Source organism: Schistocerca serialis, unplaced genomic scaffold, assembly GCF_023864345.2.
Source record: "Schistocerca serialis cubense isolate TAMUIC-IGC-003099 unplaced genomic scaffold, iqSchSeri2.2 HiC_scaffold_1135, whole genome shotgun sequence".
Taxonomy (NCBI): Eukaryota; Metazoa; Arthropoda; class Insecta; order Orthoptera; family Acrididae; genus Schistocerca; species Schistocerca serialis.
The window spans coordinates 70,001-75,000 of record NW_026047332.1 but is presented as its reverse complement, the minus strand read 5'-3'; the positions used below and the strand labels follow the sequence as shown (position 1 = coordinate 75,000).

The window sequence follows — 5,000 nt, the reverse complement described above, 5'->3', positions numbered from 1 at the left end:
ACAAACCGGCCGCCGCCCCCCCCCCCCATTAAATCTTTCCTTACAACAATGTGTACCTTAACCTAACCTATGTCGTACCTTAACCTAACCTATGTCGTACCTTAACCTAACCTATGTCGTACCTTAACCTAACCTATGTCGTACCTTAACCTAACCTATGTCGTACCTTAACCTAACCTATGTCGTACCTTAACCTAACCTATGTCGTACCTTAACCTAACCTATGTCGTACCTTAACCTAACCTATGTCGTACCTTAACCTAACCTATGTCGTACCTTAACCTAACCTATGTCGTACCTTAACCTAACCTATGTCGTACCTTAACCTAACCTATGTCGTGCCTTAACCTAACCTATGTCGTGCCTTAACCTAACCTATGTCGTGCCTTAACCTAACCTATGTCGTGCCTTAACCTAACCTATGTCGTGCCTTAACCTAACCTATGTCGTGCCTTAACCTAACCTATGTCGTGCCTTAACCTAACCTATGTCGTGCCTTAACCTAACCTATGTCGTGCCTTAACCTAACCTATGTCGTGCCTTAACCTAACCTATGTCGTGCCTTAACCTAACCTATGTCGTGCCTTAACCTAACCTATGTCGTGCCTTAACCTAACCTATGTCGTGCCTTAACCTAACCTATGTCGTGCCTTAACCTAACCTATGTCGTGCCTTAACCTAACCTATGTCGTGCCTTAACCTAACCTATGTCGTGCCTTAACCTAACCTATGTCGTGCCTTAACCTAACCTATGTCGTGCCTTAACCTAACCTATGTCGTGCCTTAACCTAACCTATGTCGTGCCTTAACCTAACCTATGTCGTGCCTTAACCTAACCTATGTCGTGCCTTAACCTAACCTATGTCGTGCCTTAACCTAACCTATGTCGTGCCTTAACCTAACCTATGTCGTGTTTTAACCTAACCTATATTGCGCCTTAATGTAACCTATATTGCGCCTTAATGTAACCTATATTGCGCCTTAATGTAACCTATATTGCGCCTTAATGTAACCTATATTGCGCCTTAACGTAACCTATATTGCGCCTTAACGTAACCTATATTGCGCCTTAACGTAACCTATATTGCGCCTTAACGTAACCTATATTGCGCCTTAACGTAACCTATATTGCGCCTTAACGTAACCTATATTGCGCCTTAACGTAACCTATATTGCGCCTTAACGTAACCTATATTGCGCCTTAACGTAACCTATATTGCGCCTTAACGTAACCTATATTGCGCCTTAACGTAACCTATATTGCGCCTTAACGTAACCTATATTGCGCCTTAACGTAACCTATATTGCGCCTTAACGTAACCTATATTGCGCCTTAACGTAACCTATATTGCGCCTTAACGTAACCCACATTGCCCCTTAACGTAACCCACATTGCCCCTTAACGTAACCCATATTGTGCTGTAACCCAACACACGTTGGGCCTTAACCCAACACACGTTGGGCCTTAACCCAACACACGTTGGGCCTTAACCCAACACACGTTGGGCCTTAACCCAACACACGTTGGGCCTTAACCCAACACACGTTGGGCCTTAACCCAACACACGTTGGGCCTTAACCCAACACACGTTGGGCCTTAACCCAACACACGTTGGGCCTTAACCTGCTCTGTAATTGTCATACGACGCGTTAAATTAGTGTAGTGTTGCCTAACTGCAACCCCCGCAATATAGTTTGCTACTCGCACTGCCCGGTCCCCAGTGTATCGCTTCATGTTAAACACCTTGCAGCGATACACTGTAATGTGGATGGCAGCAGGACGTACATGCTCAATGCCCTTCGCAGTTGTTCATTGGCATTCGCATGGCGAAGCACTGCGCCTACGCTGTGGTACGGCCTGTGTCAACTGTCCGCTGATGTTGTACCTCCAAATCACACACTGTACTGCACATTGGTCCTCATGTACTGAATGATACATCGTGGTACATGTGACCGTACAACGACTGCGCCAACAACGGCGAACCATGCGGTCCAAATGTTGTGCACGCAGCTACGTGTCGTCTCCCTATAAGAGCTGGAGTGCAGTGTGGTATGCCCTGGATGGCGATCAGCATGAGCCGTCTGTTGATGTAGTGGCGCGTGTTGTCAGACGTTGTCGTCTCTTCTCACACACCGTGATAGCATGGTGCACTGCGTTCCACATCTGCGACATGCGACAGAGGCCGGTTGACAGTCGTTTGCGCAATGGACATCGCATACGTACGGGGGCCACCTTCCACGTGTTTGCGAAGCGTGCACATGTTGTTGCGTGTATGTGGGCAGACATAGTGTGTCGTGACACCTGACACAGGCATGCAACAATCGTTGAATTTGCAAATGGCGATGGACGCCTACGTTTGCTGGTGACGTTACGCAAATGAACAACTGGTAAACCGTTGTGGTGCGGTTGTTCTCGCTAGAGGTGAATCAGTGATGGCGACGATCGGTTGAGCTACCAACCGGTTGTTTCAGCGATACCCACCATGCCCACGAACGTGAATGGCATGTGGGTGTGAAGCGATACGCGGCGGTGGCTGGGTGGGACCGGCCCCGGCCGGTGAGGGGGGGCCGCCCGGCGTGCTGGCCGCGCGGTGCGTGGGCGCACGCGCTACAGCCGGCTGGTGGGGGCGGCCACTGGCAGGCGCGCCGGCCGACGGAGGCGGCAGGCGGCGCAGCTGCGCGCCGGCGCACCCTGCACGCGGCGCCGTGCGGCCAAAGTAGGTCCTCGCGGGCCCGGTGCGAAGCGCGGTGGACATCTGCAGTGTGCTGGTCCGATTGAGGACTGTGTGCGCTGAGGATGCGCCGCCGCCCGGCGCTCGGCGCCGCGACGCCGTCTGCTGCTCGGTCGCCTCTGCGGTTCTCGCAGGTGGTTTGTATCGCAGCTGTGCGGACGTGTTGGCGCGTGCGCTGTGCTGGGAGAGTTCGCTTCGGCACCCAAGTGGGGCTTTTGTCCTTCTGTGGCGCTGGCGTTGGAGCTGCCGGTCACCGTAGGTGGCGCGTGTTGTCTCCCGCCGGCAATGCCACGACAGCACGCTCCCGGGCCTCTGTCGGCAGCGGCAAGCTCAGTTGGGAGCACGGGTGGTCGCACCTAAAGCGTCTACTCGCCAAACTCCGGGCGATTGCGCCTCTCTCGAACCCGACCAAGTACTTAGGACGGCGCTGCGCGCCGCCGGGACCTGAGAGGGTTTCGAGGTGTATGGTGCAGGGGAGCGCAGCCTCCTCCTGTTTGCAGAATAATTGAGCGGACGCTTGCGTGTTCGCGCGGGCCCCCGGGACACACTCCCGGGCGGCCGGCTGCTCAGCTCTAGTTGACGCAGCTCCCTGGTTGATCCTGCCAGTAGTCATATGCTTGTCTCAAAGATTAAGCCATGCATGTCTCAGTACAAGCCGCATTAAGGTGAAACCGCGAATGGCTCATTAAATCAGTTATGGTTCCTTAGATCGTACCCACGTTACTTGGATAACTGTGGTAATTCTAGAGCTAATACATGCAAACAGAGTCCCGACCAGAGATGGAAGGGACGCTTTTATTAGATCAAAACCAATCGGTCGGCTCGTCCGGTCCGTTTGCCTTGGTGACTCTGAATAACTTTGGGCTGATCGCACGGTCCTCGTACCGGCGACGCATCTTTCAAATGTCTGCCTTATCAACTGTCGATGGTAGGTTCTGCGCCTACCATGGTTGTAACGGGTAACGGGGAATCAGGGTTCGATTCCGGAGAGGGAGCCTGAGAAACGGCTACCACACCCAAGGAAGGCAGCAGGCGCGCAAATTACCCACTCCCGGCACGGGGAGGTAGTGACGAAAAATAACGATACGGGACTCATCCGAGGCCCCGTAATCGGAATGAGTACACTTTAAATCCTTTAACGAGTATCTATTGGAGGGCAAGTCTGGTGCCAGCAGCCGCGGTAATTCCAGCTCCAATAGCGTATATTAAAGTTGTTGCGGTTAAAAAGCTCGTAGTTGGATTTGTGTCCCACGCTGTTGGTTCACCGCCCGTCGGTGTTTAACTGGCATGTATCGTGGGACGTCCTGCCGGTGGGGCGAGCCGAAGGCGTGCGACGCGCCTCGTGCGTGCTCGTGCGTCCCGAGGCGGACCCCGTTGCAATCCTACCAGGGTGCTCTTGAGTGAGTGTCTCGGTGGGCCGGCACGTTTACTTTGAACAAATTAGAGTGCTTAAAGCAGGCAAGCCCGCCTGAATACTGTGTGCATGGAATAATGGAATAGGACCTCGGTTCTATTTTGTTGGTTTTCGGAACCCGAGGTAATGATTAATAGGGACAGGCGGGGGCATTCGTATTGCGACGTTAGAGGTGAAATTCTTGGATCGTCGCAAGACGAACAGAAGCGAAAGCATTTGCCAAGTATGTTTTCATTAATCAAGAACGAAAGTTAGAGGTTCGAAGGCGATCAGATACCGCCCTAGTTCTAACCATAAACGATGCCAGCCAGCGATCCGCCGCAGTTCCTCCGATGACTCGGCGGGCAGCCTCCGGGAAACCAAAGCTTTTGGGTTCCGGGGGAAGTATGGTTGCAAAGCTGAAACTTAAAGGAATTGACGGAAGGGCACCACCAGGAGTGGAGCCTGCGGCTTAATTTGACTCAACACGGGAAACCTCACCAGGCCCGGACACCGGAAGGATTGACAGATTGATAGCTCTTTCTTGATTCGGTGGGTGGTGGTGCATGGCCGTTCTTAGTTGGTGGAGCGATTTGTCTGGTTAATTCCGATAACGAACGAGACTCTAGCCTGCTAACTAGTCGCGTGACATCCTTCGTGCTGTCAGCGATTACTTTTCTTCTTAGAGGGACAGGCGGCTTCTAGCCGCACGAGATTGAGCAATAACAGGTCTGTGATGCCCTTAGATGTTCTGGGCCGCACGCGCGCTACACTGAAGGAATCAGCGTGTCTTCCTAGGCCGAAAGGTCGGGGTAACCCGCTGAACCTCCTTCGTGCTAGGGATTGGGGCTTGCAATTGTTCCCCATGAACGAGG

At 52.7% G+C, this 5,000-nt stretch overlaps 1 non-coding gene across 1 annotated transcript in view; it reads left to right on the top strand.

The window, feature by feature from the left end:
• Positions 1-3,318: 3,318 nt before the first annotated feature.
• The window catches only part of LOC126432440 (small subunit ribosomal RNA), a 1,910-nt gene continuing 228 nt past the window's right edge, over positions 3,319-5,000 (top strand). The window contains exon 1 of the ribosomal RNA XR_007577968.1: positions 3,319-5,000. This exon is cut by the window's right edge and continues 228 nt beyond it. This is a non-coding gene — a ribosomal RNA (small subunit ribosomal RNA).